Here is a 26,648-nt window from a genome sequence, read left to right as displayed (position 1 = left end):
TAGTCATCACAACGTTCAAGGAGTTCATCTGTAAGTTCTTGGAAGTGCACTTTGATGACTGGATGGTGTTCGGATTAGTAAAGCACCATGTAGCAAGTCTGCGCCTGATGTTGGATACGTGTCACAGATACTAGATCGTGTTGAATTTGAAGAAATGCATCTTCTGTGTTCTCTTTGGAATCCTGCTGGGTCACGTGGTGTGTGAGCAAGGGTTGATGGTGGACCTTGAAAAGATTGTGGTGATAGTGAATTTGGAGGCTTCGTGGAATGTTAAGTAGTTGTGCATGACACTAGGACATACAGGGATATTACAGAAAATTTATGAAAGCATATGCTCAAATTACCGCGCCCATGGAGAAACTGCTGAAGAAGGACACAACATTTTGTTGGGACGAAGAATGTCAATGCAACTTAGATGTATTGAAAGAAAATATGGTCACTGTGCCGATCTTGGTATTGCCTGATTGGAAAAAGGAGTTTCACGTATATGTGGATGCCTCCTGCATTGCTTTGGGTGCAGTGCTAACACAGGCTGGTGAGGAGAAATGGACCATCCTATAGCCTTCGCGAGTAGGAAATTATCAAAGGCTGAGAATAATTATTCAATGACTGAGCACGAAGGATTGGCCATGGTGTACGCACTGCAGAAATTCAGGCATTATCTGTTAGGATGGCATTTCAATATGTACACAGATCATTCTGCCTTGAAATACTTGGTCAATAAGCTTGTGTTGGGGGGGAAGATTTGAGATGGTTGCTACTATTCCAGGAGTATGAATTTGAAGTAATTGTGAAGCCAAGGAGGTTAAATGTGGGACCTGACCATCTGTCGCGGATCGAAACAGGAGAGAAGCCTAATAATCTAGAGGAAGGGTTTCCAAATACGTAGCTCGTTGCCGTGCGTATCAGATAACCATTTTGCAGATATTATTCACTTCTTGACTATAGGGATAGCACCAGAAGTGTATACAAGTCAGCAAAAGAAGGAACTAGTAGTGCGCGCGATAGATTTTTCAGTTATTGCGGGACATTTGTATAAGATGGGTGCTGATGAAATATTGTGAAGATATGTGCCAGATTTTGAGAGGGATAGCATTCTCGCTGAAGCTCATGGAGGGGCTGTGGGAGGTCATTATGTAGGCAAGGTGACTCCACAGAAGATTTTGCGCGCACGTCTATGGTGGCCAAAGTGGCACAAGGATTCCAAAGCGTATTGTAAGGCATGTGATGCATGTAGAGAATTGGTAGACCATCGTGAAGGGATGAATTTCCATTATAACCTTAATTATCTTTACAACCATTTGAAAAATGGGTGATTGATTTCGTTGGGCCAATTCAGCCCCCAGGAAGAAAACTGGTGCGCGCTATATCATCACCACAATGGAATATCTTACTAGATGGGCGAAAGCACAACCGGTTAAGGATTGTAGAGGGGCTACGACAACAACATTTTTGTTTGAATATGTCTTAGCTAGGTTCGGCTACCCGAAGGTGTTGATGAGTGACATAGGTACACACTTTCTAAATGAGACGATCAACGTGGACTGAAGAATTGCAGGTATACCATCAGAAGAGTACACCGTATCATCCACAGGAAAATGGAACTGTTGAATCCTTCAACAAGATTTTGGAGAACGCGACTTATACGACTACTTGCAAGAAGCTAACAGGACAAATGCCATTCAGATTGGTATATGGTGTTGAATCTGTAATGCCGATGGAGTATATTGTGCCTAGTCTACGCATGGAAGCTCTCACAGGTATGGCAGATCATGAGGCCTTGGAGGAATGGCTTGTGCAACTATTGGAGCTTGAAGAGGATCGATTTTTGGCAAGATTCCATCAAAAAGTAAGAAGGAGCGTGAAAAAGCATGGCATGATCGCCATATCAAGCTTTACACGTTCAAGGTAAATGATATTGTCCTGCTATATGATAGTAAATTTAATAAGTTTCAAGGGAAATTCCAAATGCATTGGCTAGGGCCATATATTATCAAAGAAATTACAAATGGAGGCGCAGTTCAGCTCGCGAAGCTGAATGGAGAACCTTTTCCAGGAAGAGTGAATGGGAGCATATTGAAGCTCTATAAAGGGGATCCTGCGCAATGACTATATGGCAGTAGGATAGTCTTAGTGCTCCAGGCAGTTGCAAGGGAGCGCGGGACTATAAACTATGCTGCCCAGTTTGGAGGACAACGCAAAAAACATGCTGCACGAACAATGAAAAAGATGTTTATTTGGGGTAGCATTAGATGTTATCTAGCCATGAAAATTGGTGGAGAGGCTAAAGCACATGAGATATCCAAGACCCAGAAATGGTTTGGGGAAATTCTACCTGGTTAGAGAGATATTAAAATAATTAATATTTTTAATGGGTTCCTAAGTCTAAACTTAGGAAAATAAAAATATTAATGGGTATTAATATAAAAATGGCTGAGAATGTTCTAAAATACATGGTTCAAGCCAAATCTAATCTTGATCGTTGATTAGATATTTAATCTTAGCCGTTGGAGACTCAACAATAAAAGTATAAGAGGAGGCTTGAGGGTCAGTTGGAGACACACCAGAGTGATCATTCATTCATTTTTGTTAGAGCGGGGTTGCTAAGCAAAGTTGAATCAGTGATCAGCAACGAGGGGCAGTGAGTACAAGGCAGAGAGGCAGAGAAAGTATCGGGAGATCAGCGCAGAAGCAGAGAGAGTGAGAGCAACAATTAGTCTAGGCTACGCAGAGTGAAGCAAAGACAACGCAAAGGCCAGAGGGACTGTGTCATCCATGCAGAGGCTCCTGGAGTGACGTAGAGGGTCCTAGAGGCTGCGCAGTGCCTCAAAGGGCTGACACAGAGGGTCCTGAGGTTGATGCAGGTCAACAGAAGGCTGACACATAGGCCAAAATGGCCAGCGTTGAGCTTCAGTTGTGTCAGATAGGGTTTCATGGGACAAATTTTCTTAATACCTATTTTCGAATATAGAGGTATTTCTACTATGTATTTTTCTCTGTCGGGTGAGCCGGTTAGGCACCCAGTTGTACTCAGATAGACTGCATAATAATTTAACCCTCTGAATAGCTGCACCGATTTTCCTGCATTGGGTTTTTCTGGGGACATTTGTCTAAAAACAACGGTGTCACTTGTGTGCTTGTTTTCTTTTATTTGATGATCTGTAGATGTTGTGACTGTATTGTGTTTATTTTGGTATTTAAATGTATTAAATAACTTGTTCGAATTTAAACAAGTAGAAGAAATATACCAATAGAATACAGATTAATTTTCTAACAGATAGAATTAGAAAATTCAACAGAGGATGCAATCTAGGGAAGGTGCGCAGGAAGTTGCGCCACGGAGGGAGGTACCGCACAACACAACAACAAAGTGACCCTTGGAGTCACTGTTCATGACTTGACAATTAGAAGACAGTTAACAGGAGCGGGCTGCCATTTAAGGCAAAAATCTTTGAAGATCTGTCACCAAAACATCATTAATTGTCAGAAATTGGGGGGAACAATTGGATTTGAATTCAAAAACCCCTATAAATTACACATGCCAGTCCAATAGAGAACACTTTGCACTCTCAAAATTGTTAGTGAGATTTGTGTCTGTCGCCTATGAACCAATCATATTGGGAGGATTTAGTCACGAGCCTTGCGTTTGCTAAGTTGTCTAAGCTAAATCAGAAGTTCATTCTAGAGAAAATGCTTGGACCACGCCTTGCAGAAACAGTGAGTACTGGTGGCGATAAGGCCTCTGAGGGAGCTGCCCGGAAGTGGTAAGAATTGAATCTCCGACTCCTCTGCCTATGATGTTGAGGTTGCCTAGGCTGAATTCTACATCTACCAGAGAAACCCAAATAGCCAAATCGAAGAAGGACAAGCATAAAAAGCCAGTGCCAGTGCGCGAATCACCAAGAAATCATTCCACAGCATAAGCAAAACAAAAGAAAGACAGGCAGCTGGAGAAAGTCGTGGACCTGGAGGCAGAATAAGGCCAGGGAATGAAAGATATTGACGCTGAAGGAGTGGAACCTATAATGAAGCTACCCGAATATATCCCTCTGTGGAAGGGAAAGGCGAAGATAACAAAGGACCCATATTCAGAGAAGTTTACCATTTCCACACCCTTGCTACCTGACATGGTTCCCTTTGAAGGTCCATGGCTCGCGTGGGTCCCATTGTTAAAAATTGAGGATTGGGACCTCATGGATCATGCTAGGTTTCCACACTTAGTGACATATAAGTACATGAGGCATGTCTACTATGCGGAGTTAGGTGTTACCACATTAGAAATGAAGGAATGGGTCCGCGGTGTCGAGAACTCGGGGTTACTTAATCTGCTGTGGGTGCCCCATTATCACCGCACCCCAATTAACACAATCTGCATGCACCAACTTCTCACATTGGTTCATGATGACTGTCTATGGCTAGGAGGGCTTATAACCATTATATACATGCTAATTCACAGAATCACGCACCTATAGTACGAAGGAATGAACCCAGCCAAGGAGTTTGGCGAAAAAATGGGGGAGAAGGACCTTGTAGAAAGAATGAAGAAAGATTACGAACTCATAAAGAAGTCACGTGGGCATTCAATTCTATCTATCTCAGACCCTGCAGTTCAATTGGCCACTCAGATATTAGTAGGGAAGGTGATGAGGAAATGCCACGCGGATGAAGTTCTAGCGCTAGTAGTTTCCCTAACCACCTAGTGTGCGAAGGGCGTACAATTCAATTGGTCCAGATACCTCTGTTAGGAGTTCCTCACGAATGTCCGAGAGGCCTAGGATGAAACCAAGCCGTTTCACTACGCTTGGTTATTTCTTTCCATTGTATTTGTCGCATGGGAATTTTCAGAGGATAACCAGTTTCCTCCACTTGAGGAAGGATTACCAGAGGCAACGCAATTCACTTCCTTATGGGCTACAAAGGACCTCGTGAGGATCACAGAGACGAAAATATTTTGGGTCCTTATGGAATGGAGTCTCCACATGGCCATTAAAAAGTGTCCGAGGTTGTCACTAACCTTTTTCACGTAGTTGTCACCCTACACGACATTCAAGTCCGACTTCCACAGAGTATACATTGAAGCGCAGAAGGATCCACAGCAGAAATGGCATGACTTGCCATAATTGGTGACAGAAACAGATGTGCAGGAGGTGATAGTGAGATGGCCTGCAGAGTGGCATGCCCCCTCAAATTTAGATGCTGGAACAACCACAGGTGCGGGAAGTTCTATTGTGCAGAAGAGAAAGGAGGTAGCTAAGAAAGTTGCATGTACACTCGCAGAGCAGGAAAAGAAGGAAGCTACAGAGAAGGCTTGAGTGGAGCAAGAGTGCACTGCCAAGGAGCAGGCAGAACGGGAACAACACAAGTCACCTTCGCCAGAGATAGAGGAGGAGGAACTTTCATAGAAAGGTGGCAGAGGAGATGAGGGGCAGAGCACCCCATTCGTTCTGAAGAAGCATGGCAAGGAGCCATAGAAAATTTTAGGGGCGAATGTTCGCCCTTTGGCGAAATTAAGGGGTTTTAAATTTTTAGTGGGCGAATATTTTGTATCATAGTACATTTTTACAAATCACCTCAAATAGCCCACCTTATTTTAAGGGAGAGGGTAAAAAAGGTAAATTTAGCCCTTGAAATTAGGAGTTACAACCTTCCATTCGCCCATTTTCAAGAATAGGTTTTATTTAAGTGAATCCATTCGCCCATTTTCAAGAATAGGTTTTATTTAAGTGAATCCTATGGGCCAAAGGCCCAAATACCATATTTATAAAAGAGGTATGGTAAATTAATAAAAATATAAATAAATGAGAGGTATGGTAAATAAATAAAACATTTTTTATATTTACTCCATAAGTCACCTTATATACATGCAAGGGTGTAAACAAATAAAAATATAAGTAAAGTGGAGGTATGGTAAATAAATAAAATGTCTTTTTATACTTACTCAAAAGGTATGGTAAATAGATAAAAATATAAATAAACTAGACGCATGGTAAATAAATAAAACCTCTTTTTATATTTAGTCCATAACCCTCATTCTATTTATGAAGGCTCAAGAAAGAGGTTTTATTTAAGTGAATCCTATGGGCCAAATACCATATTTGTAAAAGAGGTATGGTAAATTAATAAAAATATAAATAAACGAGAGGTATGGTAAACAAATAAAACATTTTTTTTATATTTACTCCATAAATCACCTTATATTTACGAACACTAAAAAATGCGTTATATTTAGGTGAAACCTATGGGCAAAATACTATGGGACAAATACCATGAACTAGATTGTTATTAATACCATGCAAAAAAACATTATTAACCCTAATATTAGTATTAATAAAAATAAAAATGGCACATGGTATTGACCCATGGTATTCACCTGGAATGTAGCCTATTTAAATGGGGGAATTAAACCAGCATAGATCCATCTTTACTCTGGATCTACTAACCCCCGAGAGGTATCAAATATCATGATATGCAAACTAGCATAGAGTGAAAAAATATTTGATCCGATCAAGAGTAAAAATGGATGTTGTAATTTAATGCATGTTAACCCATGGTATTGACCCATGGTAATACCATGGTATTCATGTGAGCATAGACTATTTAAAGGGGAAATTCTATCATCTTAGATCCATCTTAATTCTAGGTCTACCAAGTGCTCAGAGGGATAAATAGATTTCATCCCCCTAAGAGTGGTAGATGTGGAGTTAAGATGGATATAGGTTGCTTTTATGATAATGAAGATATTAAATAGACTTGGGAAATTATATTGTAAAAACATCTTAAGGTGAATGGTTAAAGCATAGACATTGGACAAGTATATTTGTATACTTCTGTATTAAACTGAAACAAATCCAGGGCTAAAAGGAATGGATTGATTGCACTAGTCATCCTTTTATAACTTTCCAACATATGCTGGAGTAAACAGATTGTAATTTGAGTAATTTTTCTAATTGCAAATAGGAACATACTTGTGTATTGGCAGGGTGGTTACGAGGTCCCTAGAAGTGATGAATTTGAATTTTTCTTGGTTTTATATATAGTATTAGGTTTTTTCTCATGCTTTCTATGAATGGCACGGGTGAATTTTATCCTACACCCACTAGGTTATTGATATGTAATTTCGGTAATTTTGATTTCAAAAGATATTTTAAAGAAATGCAATGATTTCATTTGTGTATTCAATAAACACAAGATTTTATAATTGAGTAAAATATTCACCATGACTGGTGAGAGATTCGCCAAAAAATTATATATACATATCATATTATTGATAAAATCGCCTTCCATTTTTCCTATATACCATGGAGATTCGCCCATTTGTTATACATGTAAATTTAGGGGGGGTTCTTAAAATTTTCCCTGCAAGGAGCAACAGGAATGTCCAAGGAAAAAGAAGAAATTAGACAAGTATTAGACGAATCCCATGGTCTTAACAGAAGGTGATCTCGATGAGATTGGGGACAAAATCAGGGATACCACAACTGAGGTGTTGTAGTAGTTTGAGTAGAAGTACATGCAGACGTTGGGGAGCATCCAAAAGGATCTATGCGAGTTGCAGGATACAGGTGGGCATTGGACAGGCGAGCATGGAGCAAGTGACCTGGGACAACCAAGCAGTAGAGTTCGTAAGGACCCTTGATGTTAGAACCATAGAATTAACCGATGGGTCCCTTCACGCAGAAACCGCCGATGATCGTATCATACTTAGTACGATCAAGAACATTGCACTAAATATCACAACGCTCTCCAACAAGACCCTCCACGTGCTGCATGAAGGGGTGGAAGATGAGTTAAGAGCGAGAGAGAAGTGCGCCCTCAACCTTATCAGCGAGTATAGAGTAAATAATGAGCAGATGTTCATTGAGAAAACAAAGGATTTAAAGGAAAAAGAGACACTACAGGCACAGAGTTCACGACTGGAGTCAATAGTCGCAGAGGCATGCAAGACAGTGCCTGAGCTTCACATCTCGAATGATGCATAACTATAAGCAAAGATCAGAAAACTAGTTGTTGGTGTGCACGAAGCTAGAGCTGAGGATGGTCGATTTTAGTTTGAACTCAATATGAAGATCACAGAGCTGCAGTTAAAGTTGCAGCCCATGACTCTACCTGAGGTCCGGGAGAAGCGAGGAGCTGCAATAAAGGAAAGAATGGCCACCATGGATGTCATAGTTGCTGACTGCATGACATTATTTGAGCAAGCAATGGAGTTGGTGACCAATCTGCAAGAGGATTTGAAATTGCAGACGCTGAACATAGAAGTCAGGGAGCTACAACGATAGTACGATGAAGTTAGGGCAATGACGTGCTCCATAGCACCAACACAATGCCTAACCAAATTGCAGGAGGGAAAGAAGCTCCTAGCGCAGGTAAAGGAAGCACATAAGAAGTAGGCCTTTCTAAAGGCTAGGTTGTAGCCATGGTTGGAAGAGGCTTATCAAGTCATGACAACCATCCAGGATAAGATTAAAGGCTTGCAGCATACACAACAGACAATGAGGCTGGCCGCTAAAGGACCAGCTACAAAAAAGTTGGTTGAGGAAGTTAAGCAGTAAGCAACTCAGAGCGCTGCCGAAGTCATAGTGATCTAGGTGGAGCAGTGGGATCTTCACAACAAGATCGCAACACTAGCTGAGTGACTCGAGGGTGAGTCACGATCTTTGTGTTGGGGGCCTATTGGGATGGGGTCCCTTGAGTTAGTTTTGGGGTTAAAGTAAGACAAGTTTTGATAAAATTTTCAAATAATGTAAATTCTCCGCGATTTTTGGATGGGGAGCACGTAGATGATCAGGAATCAAAGGGGTTTTAGCCCCTTGTTTATGTAAATTTTGAGTTAGTTTTAAGATCCACCCATGGTTCGCAGACCATGGGATTGTATGAGAAAGGCTATAAATAGGTGTGTCTTAGAGAGTCTAAGGTATGCCATGGAGATTAGAAGGGAAAGTAAGTAAGTAAGGAAGTGGGTAAGATAGAGAAGAAGGCTCCATAGTTGAGTGCGCGAAGGCCTAGGTAGAAGTCCACAGCTGAGTGCGCGGACCCCTGCAGCTGAGTACGCAGGGAAGTTTTGAGCCTGTATTTTGAATTGAAGATCAATAAAGAACTGTTTCTGAAGAAGTCTTGCATATTTCTGTTTATTGTTGTTAATATTATATGCTATCAATCAATGATGTGTTTTATGAAATATTGATGGAATGTTGGATGATTCTCTTTAATAAGTCTTAATAAATGAACACAATGCATGTTAACTACTTTTGCGAAGACTCTGATGAATTTTGTTATGTTTACTAAATAACTTAGGTAGATCTGTGTGAACACTAATTTAGGGTTGTTCTCTGATGTGCATAAGTCGATAAATCGACCGTTAAGGGCCCGCAAAGGCTGATCGTAGACCTTTGCGAATGTCTAAAGGCTGTTTTAACATAGTAGAAGTACTGAGCCCTAAGGGCTTATCGATCTACGCAAATTCAGATCTAGGGTGTTAAAATACATCACACTGATCTTTGGATGCGAAAACTTGGTTCCAGCGTCCCCGCATACTGCTTCGGGTGAGACTGCAGCCTGCACTACGCAAGTTGTTGCCGAAAGGGCCAGTAGTGTAGGGTTTTTTTGGTTGGCACAACTAACTCTGAACTTGGATCAGGACCCCCTAAGCCAACAATATATATATATATATATATATATATATATATATATATATATATATATATATATATATATATATATATATAAATTTTAAAAATAAACCCCAAACGCCAGTTAGCTGCAAACAAGGGTTAGAAAATTATTCTACAAAAAGTATTTACAAAATTAATTTACAAATATATGTACAAATTATACAATGCTTAAAAGAATTTTTGGAAGAATAATTTTTATGATATTTGACAATGGCTTGATGTATTCCAAAAGATAGATATTAAACCACAATCTTAGCAAAGTAAGAAAATCAAATAAAATATTCAAAGTGCAAACAAGGTTAGTCTTTGCCCACAACCTGTTAAATCATACAATGAATCAGATCACCTAAGATAAGCCCAAAACTTACCAATAGAATGTTCCTATCATCTACAAATGAAATAACAATTCATATGATATTAAAGCACAATATAGGAAAGCACATACCACAGATCAATGAGACAAAGACACCATGAATTATACCCCAAAGTATTTTATTATGAGATTAAAACGTTCCGAGCAGAATAATGGCTTCACACCAACATTTACAAAATTACATCAAACCCAAGATAGAGAATAGAAGCAAAATGCCTTCTATTATAGAGAAATCCCTCCAAGTGGAAAATAACGGCTAGTTGGCTTGATCTTCATCAAAATATTATTGATCGTCGATAAATTTTTGATCAACTTTTAATACTTGCAATCTAGAATATTTAATTCTCAGGAATTTTCGAATTTCTCATTAAAACCATTTTTTGCTAGTTCAAAAACAATTATTTTGAACTAATTTCCTCAAAAAATTGACTTTGAGTTAGCGACCAAGGTCCAAGGGTCCAAATTTTCTTGAAATTTCCAATATTCCCTTGGTGGGGGGCTCCAAAAATTAACTTCTTTTAGACTCACAAATTTTTCCACTTGGGGAAATTAATCTATCTAACTTTTTAATTTTTATTCTAAATTAATTAATTTTCTGGCTTAGGATTTAATTTTATTTTTGCCAGAAAAATTAATTAATTGACTCATGAGGGGATTAATTATTCTTCCACCCTCAAATATTTTAACCATGGTGTCTAAGTATGAGGGACCATGCACTAAAAATATTTTTTACATAAGATTTTACAAATTCAACCCTCAAAGGGGAAATATCGTTATAGACCCTCATAATATTTACCCAATTTTGCGACACAATATGATCTAGTAGACCAAGTGATTGTGATAAAATAATTTTAGCCAATTAGATTAGATTATTCCCAAATAACTTTTACAATAGACTCTGCTAAAAAGCTAGGACTCACCTAAGACTTTGACAATAAATTTCACCCTAGCTTTGGGGTTGATGCTGAAGGGAAAATTTTTGTCGATCATCCATGTTTAGAAACACAGATAATTAGTGAGACAAAAAAGCTCCTAAGATGAAATTTGTCCCCAAAATCATAAGCTTACCTAGGTTATTACATAATTAAATGGTCGTACTAGCATCATTTACATTATAAATTTGCATAATGGGTTTGTATTGACATGACAGACTACTGGCTAGTGATTTTGAACTTTGAAAAAAAATAAATCGTCAAGCTTCTAGATCTCGTGTCCTTGGAATTTTGAAAAAAGGGTGCAACAAATCCCACGATATTGACTGTCTCTACCTTTTATTTGCAGAAACGAACTACCTAAACCTTATGTTCAACAAATGAGCCCCAAAACCATGCTTTCACAACACCATAAAATCTCAGTAGCAACATTCAACTTCATTACTCGTTCCTTTGACCCACAATTCTCCCTAATGTGCATCTTCTATAGACCTAGAATCACGGTCCTACCTTGACATCAGAGGTTGGGGTTGGCGCTATCATTAGTCGAGTAGTTAGGGGATGGTCCCCTTTTTTTTTGTTTGGATAAGATTTAGACATGCAAGCCCGACTATATGGGCCCTACCTCAAGGTAAAAGTCGGGACTTGGTTGGCTCTCACTCCATACTCCAATCTACCTATCATCCCAACCTTTATTTCACTCGAATGAGACTTCATTCGACTACAATGATTGCTCGAACCCAGTTTGAATCCCCTTGTTCACTCCATATATTTGACAACCTGCAGTCATCCTGAGATTTCACTATTCCCAATCTCCCGCCGAACTCCATTCCTTTGCATGGTTTATGATCTTGGTCGATACTTTAGAGTTCCAATCATTAGTACATGCGGTGATCAATGATCACATCACTCCTCTCGTCAACACTCAGGAATGGTAGCTCCTTGCAGTCGAACCTTCGTCTCTCAACTCTTGGATAACACACACTCAAAAATAACATTGAAACAAGTGGAAGGGTTTATTGCAAAAACTCAGCAACCATAAATTGAATAGGGACAAGATTCAACACACACACTGTGTGTGTGTGTGTGTATTCACAATTAAAAAAAGGATTACATAGGCAACTTCACAGGCCCTAAGGCCTTTCTTTCCTAAATTATATCATTCTCACTCTTTGCCTTCTGACACACTTGCAAGCAAAATAAATAACCAAGACCCAAAACAACCCTAATAGAATGAAAATCTCATTCCTTCCAACTAATTTCCTTCCGAAGGCTTTACAAATTCATTTTCATTTTACATAAAACTCAGAAAAATCGTGTCCTCTTTCATTGTGTACCCCTTCACCCTTCTGGAAGCATCTCATAACCAAATTTGGTTTGGGGTGGGGTTTATGCTTTTGCATCATTCTAGGATGGAGACCATGAAAAATTATTGGGAATAGTTACAAATTAAGTGCAGGAGAAGAATCACTAGATTTATCAAAGAGTCTATTGGGAGAAGGGGAATGGGAACTCAAATCAAGTGTACAAGTTTGGGATGCATTACCTTCTTTATAACACATCAAAGAATGTATGTCAACCCCTATCACCTTGTAAAAACATTTAATAGCTAGAGAAAGACAATATTTTGTTTGGAGGATGGGTATAGGGAGTGGAATAAATCATATATGCCATGTAAGTAGACATGTTTATTCTCTAAAGAAATGGAAGGAATCCCTGTAATGAACCTGTAGAGGATTTGATTACATAAATAAAGAAATCCACATGATTAAGGTTTCAAAAAATAACGGTTAAGGCAATACAGAGTGTCAAATAGAAAACATAGTTGCAGACATGTGGCTTAAACAATAAATGAGAGAAAGTTTGTTGACAAACTGAACATAGTGGATAATGTCCATTGACCTCAAGCTGAGTCAAAAGAAGAAACTTCTGAGACTCTATAAGAAATAATGACAGGCATTTGCTTGAATTTATAGAAGTCTATAGAAGCATAAAATAGATCAAGTATAACACTCTTGATAATGTTTTCATCTTGGATACAAAAAGCATTTGTCCAAATCGTCAATCCCCTCTATACAAAATTCCCTCGAGTATTGTCACTTGTCCACAAATTTTTAGCTTTTAAGGTATTCTTTTATATACCTTCTAATTTATTAGGCATGGTAGATATAGTTTAACTATTCCTAGGATTACAATTTTATCCAAACTGATAACAATTTACCATTTCTATTGAGATAAATAATCCAAGATCTTAGAAACTTAAAAGCAAGCAAACTAGAAGGACTGGTAGAGGAGCTTATGAAGTGAGGATTGTGCCATTGAGAAAGCCACTGTCAGAACATGCTATAATGTTGTATCCACCACTTGTAGGCTGTGTGATGGTGTTTCCTATATTGAGATTGCTCTTTTTTCATTGCATGCTAGAGCAGGATGCTACCAGTGGTACTGGAGCACAAAACAGGATGTCAATTTCACAAGCATGTTAGCTCAAAAGCATAATTTTTGGAACAAACATATATCGAAGCAGTAAGAAAACTGGTATTTCAAGTTACAAATGGCTAGCAGTGATAGTGAAGCTCTCATTGGCAACAAGCAATAATCCGAGGAATAATTTGATATACTTCAGGTACAAGTTGTAAATGTGAAGAGGACCCATTATAAGAGCTTACAAAACCTTAATAAAAGAGAGATTATAATTTTGGGAGCCTAATTCCAAAGTCGACAGTTGGAAACTAGTGGTTTACTATTGGAAAAAAAAGGATGCCTATGTTGCAAGGGAGAGAAGAAATTTTTGGACAAATTGTTAGCAAATTCAAGTTTTTTTTTATAAAATAAACTATTCAACATCAGACATGAAAGAGGGGAGGAGGGGCTTATGTTTCATAATGTATGTCACATTCTTTACAACAAGAAAACAATTCATACCATTAGTGTTTGACATATAGAACTAATTTTTTCCATATCACTGAGCATGAACACATAAAGATAAAAGAGAAAAGGAATTTACAACAACACACACATAAATAAACATGTTTTGCTTATGAAGAACCAATTCAATATTTTTGGCAAGCTGAGAAATGCTATGGTTCCTGACTAATCGGGAAGGAATTCAAGTAATATAAAAGAAGGGGAAGGGGAGGACAAAGAGGAGGGCATTTTTCTACAAGGAGGGATGCATACTCGGGAACCATGGGATCATCACCATGAGGATGGCAGGTCCAAGTTGCAGTATTAAAGGTGAGTCCCTGTGATGCTCTCGGATTGTACCCTTAACATTTATTACACTAAACTTTTATTGCCTCTACAACCAATTAACGTCTGGGTTTTAGGGCATGATTTAATGGTGAAAACAAGCTTTCTAGAAATTAAACATGACCGTGATTACTCTTTGTGTCTCACATACATATATGGAATATGGGTGGTGGGGTGACCTTTCAACAGTGGATATGATTGCCTCTACTCTGCAGAGGGTAAATACCTTATAATGATGTCCCTTTTGATATACAATTAGGGTAGGAATAGCTATTACTTGGTTAAATTTACTTAATAGAGAGCAAGAACCTTGAAGTCATGTCCATTGCTTAGACATCTTCAAGTAGGTGTGGTAGGAACACTTGGAAACACTTGCATTCATCATAGCCCTATACAATAAAATTGAACCCTTGTCTCCAGGAAAAAAAAAACAATGATTGCCTAGCTCTCTAGGGTTCTTGGTTGATTGAGGGTGGAGGATTGTACCTTTAGAATCCCGCATCGAATAAGGGTTGGGGGCTTTCTGCTACCCTAGACTCCAAATTGAGTAAACTCTAGAATCCTAGCTCAGGGTGGAGTTTCTATCTCAGGGTGGAGGAATATCTCTAGAATCCCTGAGTTAAGTGAGGGTGGAGATTTTATCTCTAGAATCCCTCATGGTTGTTGGGTAGAGGAAGACTACCTTTGGAATCCCATAATAAGACAACAACTGAATATCCTTAAGCCACAAGGGTGGAGGTATAGTACACCTCTAGATTCTCTAGTGCACTTGTTGAAGGGTGGAGGTGTGGAACACCTCTGGATTCCCTAGTGTACCAATGACAACTAGATATTCTCAATAAGTAGGGTGGAGGTGTCGATCAACTCTAGACTCCCTAGCATACCCATTGCAATTGAACATGCTCAAGTGAGAAGCGTGGAGGTGTGGAACACCTCTAGACTCTCTGGGTGCACCTGTGACAACAAAATTTTATCAATTAAACAATGTGGAGGTGTGGAACATCTCTAATGTACCTGACGCACCTAATTATCCTTATAGACTAGAAGGGTGGAGGTGAGGAAACACCTCCAGACACCCTAGTGTATTTGGTGATACAACCATTGGAACATGCTAAATGTGTTAGGGGGTAACAGTTCCCAGTAATGCTATAGTACTGGCAATCTGTCAGTGGTTGGGATGATATTTGTTTTTAGCTTGGTTCCATTGTCAAGTGTTCGACTGGCCAAGATTGTTCAATTGTGTTCTAATGATTCCCATGCAAAGTTACAGGTTTCCATTAATAATACAACCTTCCCATTACATGATCAATGAAAGTCTTAGATTCTGAGCCCATAGGAAGTGTTGTATACTTTTGTTAATTGTGGTATTCTGAAACTTATTGGGTTAACAACCTGATTTAAGCATGCCTAGAGGTTAGAATGAGGAATATTGACCTGCAATCCATCTTATCGTCAGCTATATTAACTATGCCACCTCAATTCATTGACTAGTAGATAAACTGGAGTTACCATAACCTTCTCCTTGGGAGGTTATGAGTATAAGTTTGGGTTGGTACACTCTCAAAGTTAAATATTAGACATATATGTTAGTTTCTGCTATACACAAAGAAAACAAGATGGCAATAAATTAATTAATGTGCTCATGGTTGGATTCCTCTGCATGAAAACAACAGTTTGTAAATAGTTTATGTGGCCTCCAATTGCACTTCCTGTATACTTACAAGGTGTAACCTTGCTAGGTATAAGGTGCTATTACAAAAGTATTTATTTTAATATAATTCTATTTCATGTAATGATTGTTGACGCCAAGTACAATCAAAGGTGCTGATATGAAAGTATTTCTTTTACTGTAATTTTGATTTATGTAATGATTGCTGATGCGAAAGGTTCGAACCAAAATTTCTGGATGAATAGAATAGGGTATTTGTGCATCTAATATAGAATTTGAATGCGGGAATTTATCCTCTAAGAAGGGAAATATTGAATGAGTATCCGTTCCCTTTCTTTTGCTATGATTGGAAATCCTGTATTTTACATATCTATACGATCAAGTCCTTAGGTTTACAAAATAGTGTATAAAAAAGTGTTTCAAATCATTGCTATTTGACTTGAACCCGTTCTAATAAGGTCAATCATAACACTCAACGAAATGATGCTATTGTATATGATAATTTTGTGAGTCAGCTTCGATGTATTGTCACTCCTTAAATCTAAAGCCAAATCCTTGGTCCAAGGACCCAAAGACTCTACAAGGTTTAGGCCAACCCTTGATTGAAGGGAATGTACATTCTATGCATCCAAGGTTTACTTCATCCAGGAATTGTTTTTGACAATCTATTTATTCCATTACCTATCCAACCGTCAGTGAGGTCACTAAGGCTTCCCAACAACCGTACCATTTCTAGCTGACAATAATAATTCAAAGCAAACCAAAATGAATTGATTATTCTCCTCACACTATCAGAAATGTAGGTGTATATTTTTGGGTACCTCCCTGTGCATAGACCATACCTCCTTGGGGCTAAGTAGGTCTGAAGTTTGGTTTCTTTGGCAGGTCTTTCTATACTTATGAGTTCCCTCTTTATGTTTAATAAGAAAAGTAGAAAAGGTTGTAAGACTATGGGTCACCACATATCAATTTTCTTGTTTAAGATTTTCCTATAATTGAAAGAAATTGTATTGCTTATCTGGCAATTAATGAGTCACTTTTGTGGAACCTGATTACATTTATCTGTCATATGTATAGGCATCCCATTGTATGATCTACCATATTAGTTAAGGTAGTAGTTTCTAGTTAATGTCGACAAATAGCCATGGAAGGGTAAATTATCTCCATTGTTTTTTGGAGATAAGGGAACTAATAAAAGGACAAGCCCTCTTTTCAAATAATTATATAATAGTTTGTTTGCTTCATGTAGTTTTGTGTTTGGCATATAGCAGTGGATCTGTTGGGTGTGGCACCTAAAGGTAAATACTATTCGAGGGTCCTACAAAATAAATCCAACCTCAAAATCCTAACAAGATCAGGTCAAGGATGAGGTTGAGTGTAAAGAAAGAAAAATGGTTCATAGGGCCTACGGGTCAATCATAAGGCTATCTAGGCCAATGGGGTCTAAAATAAGTTCCTAGAACACACCTTGAACTCACTGAACACGTAGTTGTTGCACTATTAGCAACACCATACATATGTTGCTTATGGGATATTTAAGCAAAACAATGAATTTACTTCTCAAAAAATAATATATGTATGTCCAGGGAGTTTGTTACACTCCACTCATCACCTTCTATAAAGAGAGGAAATAATAGTCTAGAAACTAAATCAATCCAGGGAGGTGTATGAAACCAACATCACATGAGTTTTCCCAATGGCCATAATATGATAATAGGTCCATGAGCCACATGTATTACAATTTCACTTAGAGGTGACTTGCCATAGATGTTTGAATTTAAGGTTAGACCAATGCTAAAAGTTTCTTTCAGAGACTACAAAGTATAAGTAGTATCACTGGGAACAATCTATGACTAGATTTATAACATCATCACCTATTATATAGAGTTAGGTGATGATACAAAAATGAATCCATCATATATACAGAGAAATGGCCTAATCCATTAGGAAAAATATGCTACAATAGTTACCATAATACTGCGAGAGCAATAAAATGTCAAAATTGTCAGCTAGTAAAAACATATAACAGGTGACTATATTGATAATTGGAAGGCCTAATTTTTTTTTCTAAAAGTTTGTCAAACACCTATAACCCCTTCTTCATTTCCTAGATAAACCACTACTTTCTTTAAAATAGCTTCAATAGGCAGATGTGAATTTTCAACTACTTTTGATATAGATGCCCACTGCTCTCCATGCCTTGGTTCTGCAACAATGCATCTCTTCATTACATCCTATTGGATTTCCTCAGTTCCATGCTAATCTCAAAATTGTAGTATTGGGCCCAAAAATCCCCATTGTCTGGTGCAAGAGTGACTACCCTATTCAACCAATTCCTTGCCTTATCAACATTCCTATCGTTCCAGAACAACTTGGCAACAACTGCAATCACATATGGATCATGATCACATCTCTTGAGTGCATCCATACTCCTTCTCTTTCTCTGAGGCCTTGGAGCCATCTTAATTGATGCTGCCCATAATATGCCACTGGTCAGGCACTCCTGTAATGCCTTAGCCATAAGGATCTCACTCTCTTTCTTGTTTCCATGCCTTGATTTTGACATGATAGCAGAAAGCCAGAGCTCTAGATTTTAAGGGTTTCTCTTTCTGGCTATAATAAGAATTGCACCCGCCTTGCTCATACCGCCCATTTTTTCCTCCAATTTAGTAGCTGAGAGCCATAGAGGAGTGCACCTTGGACAGTTCTTGAGGCCTTTCTCATAGACCTCACGGGCAACCTCCAAGTTCCCAAGACGATCTTCAAGCTGTCCTCACATTAGCCACAATTTAAAGAATGCAGGAAACTTTTTAAGCCCTTCATCAAGCAGTGACTTCTCTTCTGCAATGTTTCCCAGCTCTCTTTCAATAATTTCTGACTTCATCCAAACTCTTTCTATACCACCTCTCTCACGGTCCTTAGCGAGAAGCATCCTCGCTCTCTTAGGCTCATGATTTTCAAACTCCAGCTTGAATGCATCTAGCCAAATCTCCTCTGAGTTAGGTATTGTAGCATAAGCCTCCTGCAAAATTTCTCGAGCAGATGGGACATCCCTGCAAGCCACTTTTCCTTAGCTCCCATTAGCCATAGCACCTCTTCTCGCGGACAATATGTCACTACTTTTCTTAGTAAAGCATATAAGAATTCTCTAGTTCCATGGCTCTTCTCTAGCTGGGAAGCCTTAAGCCAAATACTCTTCTTAGCAACAATGACTGTAAGGGAATGTGCATATATAGCACAAACCGTTTCAATTGATCCCCTCTTCTTGCATTCCTTTTCATCTGCAACCCATGTTCTCTTCCTATCTTCCTCTTCAACTCCAATAGAAATTGTGTTGCGAATTATTGCCTGGAAAGTTACACCAGACCCTGCTCACTCTGCAGCTTCTGCCTCCTTCATCCAAGCTTCTTTGTCAATTACTACCCCTTCCCTTTGCAGGGACCTGATTCCCCTCTCAATAAACTTGCCCACCATGGTTGTGTTTCCATTGGCCTCCTCAAGCTTCGTAGTAGTGATCCAGATTGAAGGCTCCTTGGAAAGCTTCTCCTTGGCCTTGTTGAGAACCTTCTTTTCCTGATCATATGTCTCAAGCCTTGTCAACATAAGACACAACTCAACATGTAGTGGATAACACTCCGCTGCCCTGTGAAGCAAAATCCGAGCATCCTCCTCATTTTCCAACTCCAACATAGCCTTCCAAAGTGTCAGAGAGTCAGGAATATGCTCCGGCCCCTTCCTCAACACTCGAATCTTGTTCACATCATCCAGTTAAAGTTTTTAAGCTTGCATCCACAACTTCACCGAATTGGGGATCACCTTTACATCGTGTGCAATGATAGATTTGGCTTCATCTAGACTTGCCAATCTACAAGCCTCCAACCATACATGTTCATTCTTTTGGCATTATTCACAACTTGAAATGTCCAATATAAAGAAACGAATCATGAAAGCTGAAATTTAAAAAAAAATGAAAGGTATACTGGAATCTGGAATTTGACTCTTACAAAAAAAAGAGGACCCATAATTCATAAAAATACAAACCATACAACCCTTTTGAATCAAATATCCGTCTAAAATAAAAAAGAATTGCAGCCTATATAATTGAGATGTTTAATGACCAAAATCAAATCTCTATATATAAGATGTTCTAACTGAAATGAAACCTTAAAAAACCGACACTTCTCACCTAAATCTTAAATGAATTATGATTAAATTCAATTATCGATTTTGAATTAATAAAGAGGTTACTTAGGGAAGGAACTTACCTTTTTGAATCAAATGTCGTGCAATTTTTATCTTCCCTGCAACCTCCTCTAGCCTCATTGCCGCAATCCAACCAAGAGGATTCTTCGAGTTAGTCTAAGTAACCAACTTAAGCAACAATATAGCCTTTTTAATATCTGAAATCTCTGCATCGTTGGTAATCTTCATACTCTTGAGATCAGCCATATACCCCTTGGGATCCACTACATCCTTAAACTAAATCAGATAACCTATCGAGCTTCAAAGACAGCACAATCCCTCTCCCCTCTCCAACAACTGTGAGATCAATCACTGACGTCTACGCCCACGGTGTCTCTGTGCCACCCAGCCCTAATTTTCGGATCCAATGCATTGACATGCTCCTTCTCTTGCCCGACCTTCTCTAGAAATGTATCTAGAATGGGAACAAAACTCTCAAACCTCTTTTTTTGTTCCGAAGCGAATAATCCCCAATATCTGGTATGCTATCCCACTCCTCAGTGGGGAGCATATACAATTTCCTCTAAGGTCTACAAACTACTCTGCAATTTTTAGGTTTGAGGCTCTGTACTTCTCAATCTCCTGTTTCAGCCTTGCCTCCCGCCTGTCCTTGCAGCGAGAGTCCATTCTTTTATCAATGCTCTCCCAAATGGCATCGAATTCCTTGTCGTCCTCATCGTATTGGGCAGAGGCAAACAAACCCACACCATTACCCTCAAATTCAATGAACTTATGGTTCTCATCATATCCCTTATCATCGTCTACTTCTTCCTCCTCTTCTGCACCTGCGACACTGAAACCGCCCTTGCCCCACCCTCTTCTACACTGCTTATGGAGGTGGCAAACTAGTATGGTGGGTTTGGGATGAACCTCGTAGGCCCGATATCGGACCACGTGGTGAACCCTCTAGCCCCTCAGCCTAGTTCGACCACATAGTTCAATGGGGGTTTTGTGTTGAGAAACTGCAGCCGGTGCCGGGGAACAACTGACGCCTACATTCTTCTTGCAACAAGGAGTGGCAAAGGAAACAACTAATAGAACAAGGCTTTAGGGCTTCCAAGTAATCACTTTGTCAAGTTGCAGAGCCTCTCAACAACATCAACACTTCCCTTTGCCTAATGATTTTCTTTCCTGCAGTCGACTGAACCAAAGTTTATCTCACCAATATGATTGTTCATGAACCCTGAAACCATCAATTAGAAACAAAAATACAATTCTGGGAAGGAATAGGGTCCAAACAAGAATTATTTCCCACCCGAATGCTTGTTGGTTTCCCCCACCAGTTATTAGTCGGTTGAAGGAGGGGAAGATTGTGCCATGACAATTTTTTCATGCAAACATTGAGGGCCTAGGGATTGTGATAATGAGGAACCCATGAGAATGGGTCTTATATATATATATATATATATATATATAGATATGGTTAAAATTTTATTTGCAACAAGGGAGAGAAGTCATGCTCATTCTACAAAAAAATTTAGGTTTTTTCCATGATGTGGGTGTGGTAGATGTGGAATGTTCGTTAGTGCCCATAAACGAATATATTGATGGATTTTGGGTGATAGTACTAGTCTTAAGCCAGGTATCGGTGGAGGTGAGCAAGGGAATTCATAAGTTAGATGGCATTTTTGGTGGAGGTGAGAAAGGGACTTCAAATGTAGGTAGTAATGAGGAGGATCCAATAAAATATTCATTGTCTTTGGAGTCTAGTTGTTATTCACAAGGTGATTTGTTCTCTTTATAAGTGGTGGAAAAACATTATGCTAAGGTGACATTGCCTTTGGAGAAAATTTGTGGAGCTAGATCCATTGGAGATGGGCAGACTTTGATTCATTAGTTGGTTGTATGGCACTCATTGTAATATTTGGTAAGGCAAAGAAACCTTGCAATATTTTAAAGTGAAAGAAGAAGAGAATGTCACCCACTACAAGCTTCGCCTACTCTGATATGGGCCATACACCATGAACAAGGTTTTAGGGGACAATGCATTCGAGCTTAGCATTCCACCGTTCCTTGGTCTGCAACCAGTGATCAATGTAGATCACCTTTAGCCATACTTTACACCATTGCTGGACACATCCGATGTTGCAGAATAGATCACACCAATAGAGCTAAACCCAGACTACTTCGAACATGCCACCATTGATCGAATCATGGATACATAGATCAAGAAAACTCGCCAGCAAAAGATCCAACTATATTAGGTTGTCAAAGCTGGCCAACTCCTTCACCAAGGCAAGTTGCTCACTAGGGACCAAGTTCAGGAAAAGTTTCTCCATCTCATGGAGGCACTCAACACAATGGGGACCATTGCATCCTAAGGGGGGAGGAATGATCCAAGTGGATATTGGTGGCCACCTGCCTATTCCACTTGGATACTCAACACCGTCTCTTTTAGCTTTTCGGTTTCCTTAATTGTAGCACATTTTACTATTTTTGGAAGTTTTTTGGGTCCTGAATTTCCAAAGCCATTTTGAGGCCCTACACAACTTTTTTAGGGAAAACGAAGGGAATAACAACATCCCAAACTTATTTGCTTGTTTGTTTTTAGCCTTGTCTTCGAGATCTTAGAAACGAGGTATTATGATAGCCAAATGGATATCGTATGCCAAAGTTACGATGCTGAGAAGTTGGTGTACCAATTTACCCAAATGGGGCCCACAATTTTGACGCTTCATCACCTAGGGTTAGGTTTTTGGATGTTTAGGGTTTTCCATTGTTTCTCAATAATAAATAGGACTTTGAGTCTCATTGTAACACAGTTCAGAGGCATGCAACCATCACATCTCTTCTCAGAGATAAGCTACCATCGCCCAAGCCATCTTATTTCCATTCTGTTTGTAAGCATAGTTCAATATTTTTTTATTAATGAAATGAAGTGTTTTTCTACTGCATCTTTGTATTTGTGATTATATCTGTAAGTTGTTGCATTCCTGTTGCATTATCATTTGAAATCAAGTTTACATTTTCATTCACTTCATCAACTACCTCATATGGAATATCGCATGTAGAATTGACATGTGGTTCAGTGGGTGTGACAACCTCCATGATATTGACAGTTAGTTCATGACTGAACTGTGTCTCACTCACATGTTCATCATCATCAACATATAAGTGCCCTTCATAAAGGGACATTATACCTTCAGCAACAACAACATCTTCTTGCGCATCAACATGGTCTTGTAAGTTCTCTACTTCTTGACCTTCCACATAAAATGCTTGGTTACAACCAATATCATGCATAAGAACATCAACATTAAGTGGCCATATACCAGTCCTGATCCAGGTGGATATTGGTGGCCACCCGCCTCTTCCACTTGGACCCCCAACATCGTCTCTTTCAGTTTTTCGATTTCCTTAATTGTAGCATAGTTTACTATTTTGGCAGTTTTTTGAGTCCTGAACTTCCAGAGTCGTTTTAAGGCCCTAAACAACGTTTTTAGGTAAAATAGAGAGACTAGAAATGTCCCAAATTCACTTCCTATTTTCTCTTTAGCCTTCTTCTCAAGATCTTCAAAACGAGATATTATGATAGCCAAACGGAGATCATATGCCAAAGTTACGACCCCGGGAAGTTGATGTACCAATCTACCCAAACGAGGCCCACAATTTTGGCGCTTCATCTCCTAGGTTAGGTTTTTGAATGTTTATGGTTTTCCATTGTTTCTCAATAATAAATAAGCCTTTGAGCCTCATTGTAACACAGTTTAGAGGCATGTAAACTACACATCTCTTCTCAGAGATAAGCTACCTATTGATCTAATGATGATTTGATGTTTTCATTGATGTCAACCCAAGCAACACCAGGGGCTACCTTGATCTTGAAAGGAATTTTGACTTGAAAACTTACTCTATTTTGAGTCAAGGATATTCTAGTTGGATTCTACTCGTCGAGATGTTTCCGTTGATATATGGCATGCCAAGTAATTCTTCACAGTTTGAGAGATATTCATGTTTGAAGTTAGTAACCCCAGTTAGTGGGCTAAAACCCTATGGGGTTTTGGCATGGCACTCATAATTGCTTTTGGTCATTGAATAGCCAATAATTAATAATTTTTTAAGCTCCTAAAATCCCTCCAACATTCTCTATAGAATCCCCTCGCAACTCTATAAAAAGAAATCTCATATATCCTTCAAATGTAGTGATCATGGAATTTTCACTATAACTTCATTTCCGCGAAGTCTTAGATTTTGAAATTAAAACCCATTTGATTTGCAATCCTGATGAATGTCGTGACCGAATTTCAGATATTGGTTCGCTATATTATCGGAGATATGATCTGTGGAAGTTAGGGTTTTGCACACTGCCGAGTTTCATCTCAAAGAAGTGACCTTGGGAAAATTGTCATAACTCTCTCTTAGAGAAAAGGATTGGAATTCTGTAAAAAGTGGTGGACTATGCACAGATCGCAGTTTTATTTGTATCAATTTCAGAGCTGAAGGAGGAAACAGTGACATGTGGTACATCGTACAAGTTCGCTCTACTGAACTAGTCCATAATTAGGTCATTGTGAGAGATTGGGCATAACTTTGCCTTGAAGAGTCCAAATCAGGTCAGACCTGTGGCATTGGAAAGAAGACTCATAGGGATTCTACAGCACCGAAGATCACATGTTGGGGATCTGAAATCACATAGATACATTAGATTAAATATCGTACTCCTAGAGGGCAAGAAAAACTAGATCAAGTGTTGTCAAGGGGTGCAAAGGACCAGACTTTCTAGGGAAACAAAGAGCAAGGTGCAACAAAATGATGCAATAGAGGTAAGATACAAGTAAGAATATTCTGTATATGCATGTTCATCTCTTAATTGCATTAGTTTCTTTGTATTATAATTTGTTGGTTTTGTTTAGCACTAACATATGTTCTACAGGATGAGGTAAGTTTTGCTATTATCATGTCATGGGTATTTCTTCGAAGACTTTTTGCAGGTATTATATATTCATCAAGAGAAGACTCAATGCATAATATAATGTTGTGAAGAGAGAGAAAGGGTAGCATGAAAAGAGTAGCGATCAAGGTGCAAAACAACAACAAGAAGTTCACCACATGAAGTCTTCAAGTGGGAAGCACTGCATACAATCATTATAAAAGTATCATTGTACAGAGTCATTATAAAAACATCATTGTAAAAATTGTACAAGTGTCTATCTGCCAAGAGTTGAAGAGGCAGTTTCGGGAGGTATATGATCATCATTAGGTGGTTGTGTCATAGTTGGGGTTATGGTCTAGTGTGTCTTCTTCTTCTACATCATTCTATATCATTGTAAAGTGGACCATTTTCCCTGGTACGGGAGTCCATTCTTCTTTTATTCTTCTATAGGGTGGTAGGGTGGTGCTAGGGTGAATTGTATCTCATTAAGTGTTGGGGCATCTGTTCAGTTGACTACTGAAGAATCTCGAGCGTTGGAGCATCCATCCAGTGGGAGCTGGAGAAGAATGCTTTTCTAGATTCTAGGAAGTTGGAGCTTTCTTTTCAATTGGAGTTGAAGATTAAAGAATTATTAGAAAAGAGTTCGGTGGTTTTTGACCCAGAGGGGGTTTTCCACCTAAAATTTTTGTGCCTCCTGTGTTCTTTTATTCACTGTTGTTACTGCATAAACATTAATGATAATTGAAGATTAACTAATGCTCTGAAAATATTTAAAAGTGATAATTGCTAAGGAATATTGATTCACCCCCCCCTCTCAGTATTTTCCAACAATTGGTATCAAAGCTTGGTTCCTTCAATAACAGTTTAACAACTGGAAGGAGATCATGGAGCATACCAAGAATGGTCTACCTCTATTCAACAAAAATAATTATGCACTCTGGAAAGGAAGAATGGAGGTCTATCTCTTGGCGCAAGGTTACGAAGTATGGGACACTGTTCAAAATGGCTTTACACCAACCATGAATGAACAAGGTAAGAAGAATTTGGTAAATGATGAAAAAGAAAATAATATTATTATTAGTGGACTTATTGAATCTGCTTATCATAAGGTGTTGGGTTGTAAAACCGCCAAAAATGTATGGGACAAGCTTGAGAATATATATGCAGGTGACTAAAATGTCAAAGAAGCAAAGCTTCAAATCTACAGAGCAAAATTTGAGCAACTCAGAATGAAAGAAGATGACAACATTGCTGCATACTTCCAACACATTGATGAAATAACCAACACTCTAGAAGGATTGGGCGAGCCTGTTGACGAGAAGACTATTATACGAAAGATTCTTAGAATGTTACCAAAAGATTCCACCCAAAGGTATCGGCCTTAGAATACAGTGCAAATTTGGACAAACTCAGCAAAGAGAAATTACATGGAGTTCTCATAGCATATGAAATGAGACTTATGAAGAAGAGGGTACTTCATATCTAGAAACTGCGTTTGATGCATCTAAGAAAACCAATAAGGACAAACAACCTTCAAAGGCAAAGACCTACACCTACACCTACAAGTGTGAAGAAAAGGAAGATGATGAAGGTTTTTCAGATGAAGAATATGCTTACTTTATGAGAAAACTAAAAA

The 26,648-nt window shown here is 38.8% G+C and overlaps 1 pseudogene; it reads right to left on the bottom strand.

The window, feature by feature from the left end:
• Positions 1-17,975: 17,975 nt before the first annotated feature.
• LOC149151866 (protein STABILIZED1-like) overlaps positions 17,976-26,648 on the bottom strand; it is a 53,776-nt pseudogene continuing 45,103 nt past the window's right edge.

The sequence above is a fragment of the Pinus tabuliformis genome, chromosome 9, assembly GCF_031772625.1.
Source record: "Pinus tabuliformis cultivar Carrire ecotype Pingquan chromosome 9, CPIR1, whole genome shotgun sequence".
In the NCBI taxonomy this organism is placed as follows: domain Eukaryota; kingdom Viridiplantae; phylum Streptophyta; class Pinopsida; order Pinales; family Pinaceae; genus Pinus; species Pinus tabuliformis.
The sequence above is the reverse complement of the archived record's forward strand: the minus strand, read 5'-3'. Positions and strand labels throughout refer to the sequence as shown.